We start from the raw sequence: 17,016 nt of genomic DNA, 5'->3' as shown, positions 1-17,016 counted from the left end.
CGCAAAGTTTGAGTAGTAACAGGACGTCCTGTGGCTGCACTAAAAGGATTGTTCAACATGGTGGCGTTGCTGTCAGGGTTCCTCCGAGCCATAATCCGTAGGTAGCGGTCATCCATTGCAGTAGTAGCCCTTGTGTGGTCTGTCTCTCTGTATCTCCTCCGTGTCTGAACAACATCGCTTTGGTTCACTCCAAGATGCCTGGACACTTCCCTTGTTGAGAGCCCTCCCTTACACAACGTAACAATGCGGACGCGATCGAAACGCAGTATTGACCGTCTAAGCATGGTTGAGCTACAGACAACACGAGCCGTGTACCTCCTTCCTGGTGGAATGACTGGAACTGATCGGCTGTAGGACTCCCCCCCCCCCTCCCCCCGTCTAATAGGCGCTGCTCAAGCATGGTTGTTTGCATGTTTGGACTGGTTTAGTAACATCTCTGAACAGTCAAACGAACTGTGCCTGTGAGATACTATATTTACAGTCAACTTCTATCTTCTGGGAACCGGGGTGATGTGTATCTCATCAAAATCCAATACGCATAAAATACGGGCCACAATTTTAAACAGAGCACAACTTAATCATAGATAACACTTGGTTCAAGAATCATAAAAGAAGGTTGTATACATGGAAGAACCATGGAGATACTAAAAGGTATCAGATTATATAATGGTAAGACAGAGATTTAGGAACCAGGTTTTAAATTGTAAGACATTTCCAGGGGTAGATGCGGACTCTAACCACAGTCTATTGGTTATAAATTGAAGATTAAAACTGAAGAAACTGCAAAAAGGTGGGAATTTAAGGGGATGGGATCTGGATAAACTGAAAGAACCAGAGGTTGTACAGAGTTTCAGGGAGAGCGTAAGGGAACAATTGACAGGAATGGGGGAAAGAAATACAGTAGAAGAAGAATGGGTAGCTTTGACAGATGTAGTAGTGAAGGCAGCAGAGGACATAGTAGGTAAAAAGACGAGCGATAGTAGAAATCCTTGAGTAACAGAAGAAATATTGAATTTAATTGATGAAAGGAGAAAATATAAAAATGCAGTAAATGAAGCAGGCAAAAAGGAATACAAACGTCTCAAAAACGAGATCGACAGGAAGTGCAAAATGGCTAAGCAGGGATGGCTAGAGGACAAATGTAAGGATGTAGAAGCTTATCTCAATAGGGGTAAGATAGATACTGCCTACAGGAAAATTAAAGAGACCTTTGGAGAAAGGAGAACGACTTGCATGAATATCACGAGCTTTGATGGAAAGCCAGTTCTAAACAAAGAAGGGAAAGCAGAAAGGTGGAGGGAGTATATAGAGGGCTTATACAAGGGCAATGTACTTGAGGACAATATTATGGAAATGGAAGAGGATGTAGATGAAGATGAAATGGGAGATAGGATACTGCGTGAAGAGTTTGACAGAGCACTGAAAGACCTGAGTCGAAACAAGGCCCCCGGAGTAGACAACATTCCATTGGAACTACTGAAGTCCTTGGGAGAGCCAGTCCTGACAAAACTCTACCATCTGGTGAGCAAGATGTATGAGACAGGCGAAATACCCTCAGACTTCAAGAACAATATAATAATTCCAATCCCAAAGAAAGCACGTGTTGCCAGATATGAAAATGACCGAACAATCAGTTTAATAAGTCACGGATGGAAAATGCTAACGCGTATTCTCTACAGACGAATGGAAAAACTGGTAGAAGCTGACCTCGGGGAAGCTCAGTTTCGATTCCGTAGAAATATTGGAACACGCGAGGCAATACTGACCCTACGACTTATCTTAGAAGCTAGATAAGGAAAATCAAACCTACGTATCTAGCATTTGTAGACTTAGAGAAAGCTTTTGACAATGTTGACTGGAATACTCTCTTTCAAATTCTGAAGGTGGCAGGAGTAAAATACAGGAGCGAAAGGCAATTTACAATTTGTACAGAAACCAGATGGCAGTTATAAGAGTCAAGGGGCACGAAAGGGAAGCAGTGGTTGGGAAGGGAGTGAGACAAGGTTGTAGCCTATCCCCGATGTTATTCAATCTGTATATTGAGCAAGCAGTGAAGGAAACAAAAGAAAAGTTCGGAGTAGGTATTAAAATCCATGGAGCATAAATAAAAACTTTGAGATTCACCGATGACATTGTAATTCTGCCAGAGACAGCAAAGGACTTGGAAGAGCAGTTGAACGGAATGGATAGTGTCATGAAAGGAGGATATAAGATGAACATCAACAAAAGTAAAACGAGGATAATGGAATGTAGTCGAATTAAGTCGCGTGATGCTGAGGGTATTAGATTAGGACATGAGACACTTAAAGTAGTAAAGGAGTTTTGCTATTTGTGGAGCAAAATAACTGATGATGGTCGAAGTAGAGAGGATATAAAATGTAGACTGGCAATGGCAAGGAAAGCGTTTCTCAAGAAGAAAAATTTGTTAACATCGAGTATTGATCTAAGTGTCAGGAAGTCGTTTCTGAAAGTATTTGTATGGAGCGTAGACATGTATGGAAGTGAAACATGGACGATAACTAGTTTGGACAAGAAGAGAATAAAAGCTTTAGAAATGTTTTGCTACAGAAGAATGCTGAAGATTAGATGGGTAGATCACATAACTAATGAGGAAGTATTGAATAGGATTGGGGAGAAGAGAAGTTTGTGGCACAACTTGAACAGAAGAATGGATCGGTTGGTAGGACATGTTCTGAGGCTTCAAGGGATCACAAATTTAGCATTGGAGGGCAGCGTGGAGGGTAAAAATCGTAGAAGGAGACCAAGAGATGAATACACTATACAGATTCAGAAGGATGTAGGTTGCAGTAGGTACTGGGAGATGAAGAAGCTTGCACAGGATAGAGTAGCATGGAGAGCTGCAGCAAACCAGTCTCAGGACGGAAGACGACAACAACAACACATTTGGTACATGGGATCGGTTTACAAACTGTTACGTGTTCAATGTAGTCAGCTGTTGTTCCTCGATCGTCCATCGTCTCTCTCTCTCTCGTATTGGTTGATAACTGATTACTTGTTCAACTAATCCATATTTCCCATATTGTATTGATATGTTGTGTCCGTTTTATCAATTCTAGGTCTGTTTTTTCAGTTATACAGTTTATATTAAGTTCTTCTCTAAGAGATTCAAAATTTCATTTCAGCCAACTGCATTCTTCTTTCGTCTTTCTTGCGTAATGTCTAAATTTCGCCTCCACGTATTGGAACTGAGGTAGCCATTACTCCGTAAAATATTAGATTTTTTGTTCTGTCTCACCATGTTGTCCAAGTATACAGGGTGGAGAAAAATTGTATCACGAAAGTTTTAACGCTCGATTGCTGATGCCAGTAGGAACCAAAATTACTAATGTTGTGTAGATCGACAACGCACCATTTTTAAACTATGGGCCAGCCGTTGTGGCCAAGCGGTTCTAGGCGCTTCAGTCCAGAACCGCGCTGCTGTTACGGACTCAGGTTCGAATCCTGCATCGGGCATGGATGTGTGTGATGTCCGTTCGTTAGTTAGGTTTAAGTAGGGGACTGATGATCTCAGATGCTTAGAGCCATTTTTTTTAACTACGGAAACTTGGCGCCACGCGCTGCGATTGGCCGCGGGATTGCCCTGTTGCCGGATGCTTTGGACAGCGCATGACTGCCATTTTTTTTGCCTGCCGGAGACAGCGATGTATCCAAGGCGGCCCTGACGCGCGGTGGTAGCGTGCCAGCCTTCCATTCTGGGGTCGAACCCGTCGGGGTCTCGACACATCCATTGTAGTTTCATGATAAGACGTGCCGGGAACAAACCCGTCAACAGCTGTTAGTTCGCGTGCAGAAAGTCTCTTACAAATCGTGTCGGCCCTGAAAAGGGCCTTTTCTGTAGCTAGGACCTTGTTTACTTGAAGCAGGTGCTCAAACTGGCGACCCTCTGACGCGACACATGGTTGGTAACGTCGAACAGTGTTTTGCCGAGCTCTTTCAAAGATTCCTGGCATTGGCCTGATGTGACTGGTGGCACGAGGAAGGCGAGCCATTAATCCCTTTTCGTTTCAAGTTGGTTCGCGTCCGGGCAGGTGAACTAGAAACTTGAAATATCCCCACAGGAAAAAGGCCAGTGGCGTGAGGTCTGGTGATCGCGGGGGCCATACCCTACGAGCACCTCTGCCAACTACCCGGTCGTCGAAGAGTTCATTTAAATATCCGCGCACAACACGACTGTTATGTACGGAAGCCCCATCATGCTGCAACCACATGCGTAACCGAATGTCCATGGGAACATCTTCCAGCAGGCCTGGTTGAGTTTCCTGCAAAATGTGAAGGTAATTTACCCCGGTAAGTCGAGGAGGTAGACGGACAAGCCCAATCAGATGGTCACCAGCAATGCCTGTCCAAATGCTGAGCGAAAATTGTTCCTGGTGTAAATGGACGTACGTGACGTGAGGATTTCTCCTTGCCCAGTAATGAACGTTTCGAGTGTTGGTAGAGGCCATCCCGATGGAAGACGCACTCGTCAGTGAACAACACAATAGCGGGGAAGTCGGGATCTCTTGCAACACGTCGCAGAAAGCACAGGCAAAACCCTAGCCTGTGTTCATAGTCCGCCACAGGATTTAGGTCTTGGACAGGGTGGAAACTAAGTGAATGCTGGCCGTCATCTCTCAAAACCTTCCAGACTAACCGATGAGTGACCCCCATGTCGTGTCCAACCGCTCGAGTACTTGTCGTAGGTGCTTCCTCGAAGCACTCGAGAACAGTCTTTACTTCACACAGCTGTAGGTCGTAGCAGAGCATGTCTGAAGGATATCGCGTAGTACATTGTAAAATGCAAACACTGCGAAATACTATTACATGCTTAGACAGGCAGTAACAGTAATAACTCCCCCGGTGCGGGAATCACAGCAACTGTGAAAGTGCAGGACACGGATACACGGTGACTTATGGACGTTTCGTGTGGGATCCTGCACTCGTCTTTTATAGGGTGCCTAAAGAATGGTGCTTTCTCGGGTAACTACACAATTCAAGCAAATCACATTAATGGTTTTTATTACAATTAAGTAATTTGACAATACTTAACTTTTGTTTACAATGGTGTCGCAAGCGACGGGTGACATGCAGATGATCAGTGTCTTTCACTATATACAATGTCCATGCAAGTTTGTCACACAGTTCATATAATCACTAATAACGGCTAATCGTAGTACTCTCATCTAGGCCGCGTCTTCTCTGCTAGTGCCCGTCTTCTACTGTCCCTCCGATGCAGGTAGGAGCGGCGCTTATACTCTCTTCGTATAAAGGCCGCTCCTGTCACGGTGCTGTCCTAGTCAGCGAACTATTGGCTGACGTCGCCTCACACCCTTCTCTGCTCTTGGTTCGTGCCGGCGTTTGTCGTTACGCCGGAACATTTCGATCGGTTAGGGAGCCGTGCCCGGATAACCGAAGAGGTTAAGGCAACTGCTCGAGTAAAGGGGGATCCAAGGTTCGAGATCCGGTCCAGCGCAAATTTTCACTGTCGTCATTCCAATATGCAGCCGAAGGTGGTTCATATACATACGAGTCCACGACTACATTTTTTGTCTTTCTGTATGGTACTTTACTATTGTTCATAGCAAATTTGCAGTTCCCGTCGATTATGCGACTGCGTAATAATGACTATGAGCACTATAAGACTTAGCACCTGAGGTCATCAGTCCCCTAGAACTTAGAACTACTTAAACCTAACTAACTTAAGGACATAACAAACATCCATGCCCGAGGCAGGATTCGAACCTGCGACTGTAGCGGTCGCGCGGTTCCAGACTGAAGCGCCTAGAACCTATCGGCCACCAATGGCCGGCCGACTGCGTAATAGATATTCAAAATTATCATCCCTCTCTTCCGTCATTACCATTAATTTTAGGCCTGTGACGACAGATCGCTAGACTGCCTCTTTTAATGCATACAGCCGCTGGACCTGCGAACGTGCTTCACACCAAGAACAAATGGTAAAGGGAAAACAGCGCTGACACCACAATTCCTCCGAATTAAAAAGAGTTACACGAACCGACAAATGATTATGATGATGTTTGGTTTGTGGGATGCTCAACTGCGCGGTTATCAACGCCCGTACAAATTCCCAATCTTTGCTCAGTCCAATCTCGCCACTTCTCAGGAATGATGATGAAATGATGAGGACAACACCCAGTCATCTCGAGGCAGATGAAAACGAACCGAAAAATGCAATGCCACAGTAGTACACTACTGGCCATTAAAATTGCTACTCCAAGAAGAAATGCAGATGATAAACGGGTATTCACTGGACAAATATATTATATTATAACTGACATGTGATTACATTTTCACGCAATTTGGGTCCATAGGTCCTGAGAAATCAGTACCCAGACCAACAACCTCTGGGCATAGAGTCAAACAGAGCTTGGATGGCGTGTACAGGTATAGTTGCCCATGCAGCTTCAACATCACACCACAATTCATCAAGAGAAGTGACTGGCTTATTGTGACGAGCCAGTTGCTCGGCCACCATTGACCAGACGTTTTCAGTTGGTGAGAGATTTGAAGAATGTGCTGGCCAGGGCAGCAGTCGAACATTTTCTGTATCCAGAAAGGCCTGTACAGGACCTGCAACATGCGGTCGTGCATTATCCTGCTGAAATGTAGAGTTTCGCAGGGTTCGAATGAAGGGTAGAGCCACGGGTCGTAGCACATCTGAAATGTAACGTCCTCTGTTCAAAGTGCCGTCAATGCGAACAAGAGGCGATGACGAATACACGTTTCCAATGTGCGTTCATCGCAATGTCGCCAAACACTGATGCGACCATCGTGATGCTGTAAACAGAATCAGGATTCATCCGGAAAAAAAATGACGTTTTGTCATTCGTGCACCCAGGTTCGTCGTTGAGTACACCATCGCAGGCGCTCCTGTCTGTGATGCAGCGTCAAGGGTAACCGCAGCCATGGTCTCGAGTTGATAGTCCATGCTGCTGCAAGCGTCGTCGAACTGTTCGCGCAGATGGTTGTTGTCTTGCGAACGTCCCCATTTGTTGACTCAGGGATCGAGACGTGTTTGCACGATCCGTTACAGCCATGCGGATAAGATGCCTGTCATCTCGACTGCTAGTGATACGAGGCCGTTGGGATCCAGCACGATGTTCCGTGTTACTCTCCTGAACCCATCGATTCCATATTCTGCTAACAGTCATAGGATCTCGACTAACGCGAGCAGCAGTGTCGCGATACGATAAACCGCAATCGCGATAGGCTACAATCCGACCTTTATCAAAGTCGGAAACGTGATGGTACGCATTTCTCCCCCTACACGAGGCATCACAACAACGTTTCACCAGGCAACGCTGGTCAACTGCTGTTTGTGTATGAGAAATCGGATGGAAACTTTCCTCATGTCAGCAAATTGTAGGTGTCGCCACCGGCGCCATCCTTGTGTGAATGCTCTGAAAAGCTAAATATTTGCATATCACAGCATCTTCTTCCTGTGGATTAAATTTCGCGTCTGTATCACGTCATCTTCGTGGTGTAGCAATTTTAGTGGCCAGTAGTGTAAATGAAATGTCGTTCTGTACCGGGTTCTTCCGAGAAAGAAGCCGAAACCTGCCGAGCCGCGGCGTGCACATCTGAACGCTTGCAGTTTGGCCGGCCTTGGTTTAAAATCTGTACTTTCGAAAGGTCATAACTGCGTAGTGTTAGAATTATGTTCCAAAGTTTGACGCGGGATCGATTTTTTTCCTTAAAAATATGAGGTCGAGTTTGTGATGTTTCCTTGTCAGTCATCCATCTGCGTTACCCGCGAGTAGGTTAACGCAGTCGGTCTACTTTAAATAGCTCCTTGCGTATACTCCCAAATATTTTACGGATATGACTGCCTCTGGTGACAGTTCTGGAATCGTGTAATCTTACAATAATGGGTCTTACTTTAAAAATGGTTCAAATGGCTCTGAGCACTATGGGACTTAACATCTGAGGTCATCAGTCCCCTAGAACTTAGAACTACTTAAAGCTAACCAACCTAAGGACAGCACACACATCCATACCCGAGGCAGGATTCGAACCTGCGACCGTAGCAGTCTCTTACTTTACATCACGGGTCCAAGGTGACGTGCAGTATCGGTAGGTTCAGTGTATCAGCCTTTTGTCTGCGCCCGTGGAAGTGAGCAGTTATCCAGGCAGGACGCAGGTTACGCAAAACCGGAGTGAGTGCCGCCACGGCGGTGCGTGGGCGGGCGTGGCTTCCTGCCGACCGCTCGTCCGCGACCGGCGGGCCGTCGCCGCGTGGTCCGCCGCCCCCGCTCCGACCGTTTGTAATCCAACATCAGCACTCTGTATAAACTTGTAAAACATGCCCTATGTGCTCAGCCTACTTGGCCAGAATCAATTTCCACAACAGAGCTTCCTTACATGACATACTCGAAACTATGGATCAAGGCAATCACGTAGATGCAGTATTTCTGGTTTCCAAAAAGCATATGACTCAGGACCACACCCGAGCTTACTACCAAAAGTACTGTCGTGTGGGTTACCAAGCGAAATATGTGATTGGATTGGGGTTTTTTAGCAGGGAGAATGTAGCAAGTTGTCTTGGATGGAGAGTCATCGATAAATGAGATTTCACTCTGCAGCGGAGTGTCGAACTCGGGACCTTTGCCTTTCGCGCGACAGTGCTCTACCTCTGAGCTACCCAAGCACGACTCACGCCCCGTCCTTACAACTTAACTTCTGCCAGTGCCAGTAAAGTTGTGAGGACGGGGCGTGAGTCGTGCTTGGGTAGCTCAGTGGTAGAGCACTTTCCCGCGAAAGGCAAAGGTCCCGAGTGCGAGTCTCGGTCCGGCACACAGTTTTAATCTGTCATGAAGTTTCTTGCGGACAATGTTAACAGTAACCTCAGACATTTCACAGATGACCCAGATATCTACAATGACGCACCGTCTGAAATAAGCTGCAAACAGTATTCAGTCAGGTCTTGATAAAATTTCAAATTGATTCACAGATTTGTAAAACTGTGCACTCCACAAAACGAAAAAACGTATTATCCTAAGATTACAGTCTTAACGAGCCACGACTGGAATCGGAAAACGCATACAAATACCTGGGTGTAGCACTTTGTATGGATATGAAATGGTATGGGCACATGGGCTCATTATGAGTAAAGTAGGTGATAGAAATTCATTCTATCAGCCTCACATCGATTATTTCCATACAGTAAGTGATATGCATACCACGTTTGGTTGAAATTACTCCAGTGGTTTAGGAGGTTGTAACATACATCCATTTTTATAATATGAATGGATTTAGTTTCGTAATCGAAACACAAATGGACGCTTTTACTTTTACCCCGCAGATAAATCCATTTTACTTTTCAGGGGAACCACTGCTCTAGGGGCAAGCGATATAAGAGAAGAATTGTAGAAGTTTACTGATGAAATTTCGAGGCAGTCGGCTACGGAAGGAGTCGGGTAACGTGTTATTTCCTTCCACACAAAACTCGCGAATGGCTGCAATGACCAAACGCGAGTACTTATAGCTAAAACAGATCTACCACAGTCCCCAGGGGCAAAGTAGACAAGGAACAGATAATGGTGGCAGAAATAGCTTCCACGAATCACGTAAATGCAGTCTGGGTTCCCAGGGGGCTCTCGTTCCAGCCGCCATTACCCTCTCCGTCGCCGCGGCAAAACAATTAGCTGTAGGCGCCCAGCTCCGTTCTCGCGGTGCCTGTTCTGCTTTCCCGCGATTCTCTGCGCCCGCCGTCCCGGATAGTGACACGGCTAATTAAGCAGAAAGCCGCCGAGTCTGTGCTAAGCGAGACACTGCTTTGGCGTTAGGCCGGCCTCGGTGCAAAAATCTTCCCTACACCTGCGTTCAATTTGATGTCAGAAGAATGTCGTGCGGCCATATCGTGAAGCTATCTTCAGTGGTGTTGTGGGCTTCACTGCCGGCGTCCGGATGTGTATCCGTAACTCTCCGTGTCAATGGTAGTAATGCTTTACCTTTACTTTGACTTTGTCCTGTTTATGTTTCTTTGTAACTTTGTAATGAATATGGGCAATTTGTATATATGCAATGCAAACTGAAAAATATTGTATAACTAGCCTTTTCCCCACAGCTTCACCTGCATGTGCATTCGACACATATATTGAACACACCTCCTCTTCCCCCTCTGTGTCCACCACTTCCTCCCTCTGTCTGTAAACCTCATCCTCCCACGATCCTCCTCCCCATTCTCTCTCTCTCTCTCTCTCTCTCTCTCTCTCTCTCTCTCTCTCTCTCTCTCTCTCTCTCTCTCTCTCATGTCCTCCTCCCCATCTCTTTGTCGTGTACTTTCTTTCTCTGGCCATGTCTTCCTCCCCCTGCCTCTGACCATACCCCCCTTCCCCTCTCTCCTTCCACCACCGCTTCCTCTCTTTCTTTTCCACCTATATATTATCCCTCTACATCTCCATCCATTTCATGTACCTTCCATTCCTCCACATTGGCACACATAGCCCATGAAATACACTTCAGTAACACAGGCCTCTCATGTGGGCAGGCTACACATCAGGGGGTTGAAAATCATTTATTTGTCTCTGGCATACAGGCTGCCATGCAAAGCAAGTCGATAAAGCAGGCCAACACTATCCAAATCAACACACCTGACATTCAGAGCAGCCTACATGTTGGAGCCCAGAAAACCATTTCTTAACCCTGACATGTAGGCTTCCCTGCAAAGCAGATAGATTTGGTATGCTGATAGTGTTCCTACACTACATGCCTATTATACAGGGCAGTCTATATGCCAGGGGCTGGGAAAACACTTTTTCACCCCATCACTATTTGAGCTAGAGGGTTACTAATGCCACAGTGCTGATATTCGCAAAGCCTACTGTTTCTGTGCCAAAGTTTGCTAAAATATATCCAGAGCTTGGGGAGGAGATCCCATACATATGTACATACACTCTGCTTTATATAGATATATATACAGATTTACTGGACCACATCTAGGACGACAGTTAGAACTGCAATGCTGGAGGGAAGTCTCTTCAGGTTCCAGAGACCAATGAAAAAGATGGAGGCCCATCAATGGAGATCAAAGGACCCATTAGTTATTAGCCATCAGATTATGCACATTTACACTTCCAAGAAATCAGACACTAAGATAGATGCTGGTTCCACAGTGTAATGAAGTGGAAAGACAATACTGCATTGGGTGGCAACTGGTAAAGAGTGTACTTTAGAACTAATAGGTCTAGATGCAGATATACAGGTAGTTCTAGTTCGTTGTTAATCCTCAAGCTATTATGAGGCAGCCATAAAAAGCCATAGAAATTTCAAGTTGTAAGTTAGTCACTTAGGACTTCAATTACTTTTATTTTATGTTGTTTATTTAGTTACAGCTTCAACACTCTATTTTGTTTCTTCATTATGCAATAGTTGCTGTTTAATTTTCCTTATCATAATATTTGTAATTTAATGCATTGTATATTATATGAGTTTTGCATTTGTGTGACCAATGTTAAGAGTTTCTACATAACAGGTAAAAGAATTTACGGCAATTAAATTGAGTTCAATCGAAAACCAAAAGCATGCCGCCATTTTGCTAGTGTTGATTATTATTTGACCATTATTCTTGAGATTTTAGCATATTAACAAAAATTACAGAGAACTTAAAAATATTCTTAGTTGAAAAAGATTTCATCAGCAAGGCCAGGCAAGTAACAGAAACATCACGAAAAGCTTACTCAAAAATAGTGCATCTACACAGATATAAGTTAATAATAATGTAAGTTTCTTTGCAGAAGATTAAGCAGGACCATGCTGGCTTGGAACATCATCATCTTGACAGTTGCAGAGAAATAAATTTCTGCAACGAAAAGCCTGTTCAGTTTTTCGGTTGGAATCTCATGACACAAAAAACAGACTTCAACTTCTCAATAGGTCTTCTGTCAGTCAGACAATGCATACGAAATCACTGATTCTCTGAATGTGAATGCCACCGGCTAAGGTTGGAGCCCTCCCTGTCGAGGGTTTTCAACTGAGTGGCGGCATTTTCTCAAACTTTAGTACCATTCTTGACACTGTTCTCGACGTGGGGCATCATTTCTGCAAATAAACTGCATAATTTCAAACGATTCTGTAAATTTCGTTACGAATTATAAGCCTAAACCCACAAAGGCAGTAATATTTTGCCAAAAATTCAGATTTATAAAAACCTGATATTGTGACAATATATTTGCCTGCTTTCTAATATTACTTAAAAATGGGCCCCAAAGAGGAAAACAGGTAGTTGAAAAGTACGAGTAAATTTTAATTTTTGACAAAAGCTTAATCCTAGAAATACCAACGCATTTTCCATAACGTACATTACCAAAGAGGAGGGGATACTTGATGCCCACCCCAAAAAATTAAAAAAGAAACCAAAATTCGCAAACGATTGTTGATTTGTATTAACAAGATTATTTTTAAAGTTGTACTGAAGTGTAAGTAAGGTTCTGAAACTGAAAATATTGAAATGACATTTTTTCAAAATTTAAAAATACAGATTACCTGACTAAATTACAATATTTTTAAAAGGTGGGAATACGAACCCCTGCTCCTCTTCGCACTGCGAGAGCTAAAGCTCCGCTGGAATCATCGTTTCAAACCTTTAACAACAGTAGTTGTAAAATCGAAAGTGAATAAGCTGGTCTTCGTAAATGTATTCTCAACTGTCCGGCAGAATTCCGTGAATGAGACTTTTAGTTCGCCACGGATAATGCACCAGCTACATCTACACCACACTCTGCAAAACCAGTGTGAAGCGCACAGCAGAGAGAGCATTCCTCTGCACCTGTAATTATGGCTTCTTCTCATTTCATTTACGTGTGGAAGCCCCGAAGAATGACTGCTTAAACGTCTCTGTGTACGCTGTAATTTGTCTAATCCTGTTCTCATGATTCATATGGGAGGGATACGGAAGGCTGTAGAATATGTTTAGATCTTTCTCTTAGAGCTGTCCTTGCATTTTAAGCAGGTTTTTACGGGATAATTTGCGCCTATCTTCAGGCCCTTGCCAGTTCAGCATTTCCAGCATCTCCATGACGCTCTCCCTTGGTTCAGACAAATCTGTGACCATTCGTATTGTCCTTCTTTGTACACGTGCAATATTCCCTGTTACTCCTTTTCAGTACAGGTCCCACACACTTTAACAACATTCTAGGATGGGTCACATGAGCTCACTGGAATTTTACTATCATCCTACCAATGTACCGAAGTCTGCCACCCGCTATATCTACGACTCAGCCTACATGGTCCTCCCATTTCAGCCTAAAAATTTTTGGAAGTGGGTATTTGTATAAGTTGATCGAATTTAACTGTCACTCATTGATACAGGTAATAGTAGCGAAAGCACTCCGTCTTCAGGCCACGAGTGGCATACCGGGACCATCCGACCGCCGTGTCATCCTCAGAGGAGGTGTGGATTGGAGGGGCGTAGGGTCAGCACATCGCTCTCCCAGTCGTTATGATTGTATTCTTGACCGAAGCCGCTACTATTCGGTCGAGTAGCTCCTCAATTGGCATCACGAGGCTGAGTGCACCCCGAAAAATGGCAACAGCGCATGGCGACCTGGATGGTCACCCATCCAAGTGCCGACCACGCCAGACAGCGCTTAACTTCGGTGATCTCACGGGAACCGGTGTAACCACTGCGGCAAGGCCGTTGCCACAGGTCATAGTTGGAGACTACGTTTTACAGTTTTATGAGGCGCACATTTTTAGATTTTTGAACATTTAAAATAAGTTTCCCAACTCTGCATTACTTTTAAACCTTATCAAGATCAGAGTGAATATTTGTGCAGATTTTTTCAGTTATTACTTCATTTTAGATAACTGCAACACATGCAAAAAATCTGGGGTTGCTATTAATATTGCCCACTAGGTCATTAGTATACTACATGAACAGTAAGTGTTCCAAAACACTTCCCTGCGCAAAGCATGAAGTTACCTCTAAATCTGTCGATTACTCTCCATAGAAGATAACATGCTGCATCCTTCCTACCAATAAACCATCAATCCAGTCACGAATTTAGCTTGACGCCCGACACGGTCGTACTTCAGGTAAATTTCTGAGTGAAGTGCTTTTCAGAAATCAAGAAATACTGCATCTGTTCAACTGCCTTAATCCATGGCTTTCATGATGTCATACAACGACGATAGCTCCGAAACAAGTCAGGAAATCAACAATGTAAAAGAATGTGATAATTCGGGAGTTTACTACGACCTCTATGGACAGAGTTCGGTATTGAAAGAGCAAGTGCTCTCCTACCTGCTCTGGTGTACGACAACTGAGAATCGCTATATGTGAGCAGCGCTGTTTACTGCAATTCTATTTTACCCGGTGCTAATTCAGAAAATCGTTGGCAATCGTGACGTATTGTGCGAAAGAATTTGCGGTGAAGTTTAGTGTCCAATTAATGTGATGTTATTCAGATCTAACAACAACGGCAGTGTCCAGTAGCTGGAGGATTTGCTGCAGGTGATGCAACGGAGGAGAGAACAGCGAGCGCCGAGCTTTGGTTGACTTTCGCGAGAAGACGCTGCGCCGGCACGGAGGTCGTGCGCTCACATTCTGCACGCCGGATGCCTGTCGCATTCAGCGATTCGGCCTTAGGCAAGAGCCGGAGACATTCAGCACTGTGTCCCATGTGGTTTTCCAACATGCTTGCGGCGCTTTCCCGTACAATTCGTCACTTATGCTCGAGACTAGATTTACAAATGCCGTAGTATTCGGCCCAGTCACGTTAATGTTCATTGGATTTACGGTGAAAGGTAGAAGTATTTCCGAAACGGCTAAATCTGTCAACTGTAGAGTGAAGCCGTAGTTACAATATGCCGTGCATGGAAAACACGGCGGCGAGACAGCTGTGGTTCGCCACCGGCTATAGATGTCAGGTGTAAACGACGGCTGTGGAGATGTGTACAGGCAAACCGACCTGCAACTGTTGACAACTGACCGCACAGATCAACCAAGGGTCTACCAACAGTGCCTCTTCAACAACAGCACAACGTACTTTGCTGCATATGGGCCTCCGCAGTATGCGCCTAGTTCATGGAGCCATGCTGACCACTGTTTATCGGCGACGAAGGTTGGAATTTGCATACCAATACCGCAACTTGAGGTAGCGACAGTTAGCCTTTTCGGGCGAATCACGTATTATGCTGCATCGGTGGCCGTTGGCGTGTAAAGCGTGAAATATCTTAAAGCAGCCCCCAACAATCGTTGGAAGGATTCAGGCCGGAGGGCTAAAACTAAACTCCGTCTGAACAGGTCTTGGAAGGCCCAACGGTACCCACGGCCGCCGCGTCATCCCCAGCTCACAGGCGCCACTGGAGCGACATGTGGTCAGCACACCGTCCTCCCGGCCGTATGTCAGTTTACGAGACCGGAGCCGCTACTTCTCAATCAAGTAGCTCCTCAGTTTGCCTCAGAAGGGCTGAGTGCACTCCGCTTGCCAACAGCGCTCGACAGAGCGGACAGTCACCCGTCCAAGTGCTAGCTCGGCCCAACAGTGCGTAACTTCGGTGGTCTGACGGTAACCGGAGTTACCACTGCGGCAAGGTCGTTGGCTCAGGCCGGAGGAGGGATCGTTATATCTGAGGAATGTTTTCGTGGCATTGCCTGGGTGGCATCGTCATTTTGAAAGACACAATGCATCAACAAAGTTATGCTCTATTCTTGTGGACCATGTCCATCCCTACATGCAGTATGTTTTTCCTCTGCTCGATGGCATCTACGAACAGGACAGTGCAACGTGTCACACAGCTCGCGTGGTTCAAAGAGCATCAGGATGAATTCATCTGACTTCTCCCCTCCCCGGATATACGCCCAATCGGTCGGTCTATTCGCGCCACGGAGACTTAGCGTAGCTGGCCACAGCGTGGATTCGCATCCCTGTCTGTACCTTCCAGAATGTCACTGACTCTCTTCCTGCAAGTCCACGTCGGAAAAGGTGGCTTTGTCCAGGAATGTATATCCTTGTATATGTCACTGTCACGCAATTAGTCAAAGATAATTTTTCTCGAGGAATGCAGTTAGCTTACGAGCTGGATGGGACATGTTTAACTTTCTAGTCGTCTAAAAGTAATATCTCTAATATTTTCTACAGCATTAGTTTAATTACAGAACCCTGATGATAGTGCAGTTACAGTGTTGATTGGTGACTCCATGGAGTGCTGTGTGCACAACGACCGTATACGTGAAATTAGAAGAAATGTCAGTGTTGGCCGTAATATTGATGGTTTATTGATAGCAAAACCGATTTTCAATCATATAGTGATCATCATAGGCACCAGTGCCTATAATTTGTACACCACAGCACTGAAGATGATCACTATGTGATTGAAAATCGGTTTTTCTATCAATAAACCATCAATATTACGGCCAACGCTGACCTTCCTTCTAACTGCAGTTGCAGTGGCTCAATCCAAATAAGAGCCAGGGTTAATTCTGGATGCCTTCTCGTGGAGTAGTTGACAAAAGGACTGGTCTCAAACGGAGTACCAGTAAAACACAGGCCCTTCACTAACTAGCACCTCGTGAATGACAGATAAAAGCTAAGATCCCAAGTATGTGACAATCATAATGCACAATGTACTTTTTGTAATTCCATAAGGGCGATCAAAAAGTTTCCATTTGAAAGCGTTGCCGCAGCGTACATGCAACTTAGTGCGGCTACGATGCAGGTATATAATAACCGACATACAAGCAAGAGATTAGTGTGGCATTCCCGACGTGCGTGAGATAAATCTGAAAACGTAAGCTACGGCGACGTTATTACCAAAAGTGTCAAAACAGGACCAACGTGCTGTTATTCTTTTCTTGGCTGCAGAAGGACAAACACCGGCAGACATCCATCCAAGAATGAGGAATGTAAAGAGAGCAGTACATTTGTCGAAAACCACCGTTGTAGAATTGTCCACCAAGAGGTGCTGCTGCTTCATGCTAAAGCACGTAGCCATATCGCAAACGTCATAACTCAGAAGTTACATCAACTTAAGTGGGAGACTCTCGAGCTCCCG

General features: G+C 45.0%; 1 protein-coding gene and 1 pseudogene across 1 annotated transcript in view; both read right to left on the bottom strand.

Moving 5' to 3' along the window:
* Nucleotides 1–17,016, bottom strand: part of LOC126277966 (rhophilin-2) — a 1,086,271-nt gene that overhangs the window by 821,649 nt on the left and 247,606 nt on the right. The gene's annotated exons all lie outside the window — the stretch shown is intronic.
* Nucleotides 13,545–13,662, bottom strand: LOC126279261 (5S ribosomal RNA; annotated as a pseudogene).

The sequence above is a fragment of the Schistocerca gregaria genome, chromosome 6 (genome assembly GCF_023897955.1).
Source record: "Schistocerca gregaria isolate iqSchGreg1 chromosome 6, iqSchGreg1.2, whole genome shotgun sequence".
Lineage (NCBI taxonomy): Eukaryota > Metazoa > Arthropoda > Insecta > Orthoptera > Acrididae > Schistocerca > Schistocerca gregaria.
Note: the sequence above shows the minus strand (reverse complement) of the source record. Positions and strands in the feature narration are given on the sequence as shown.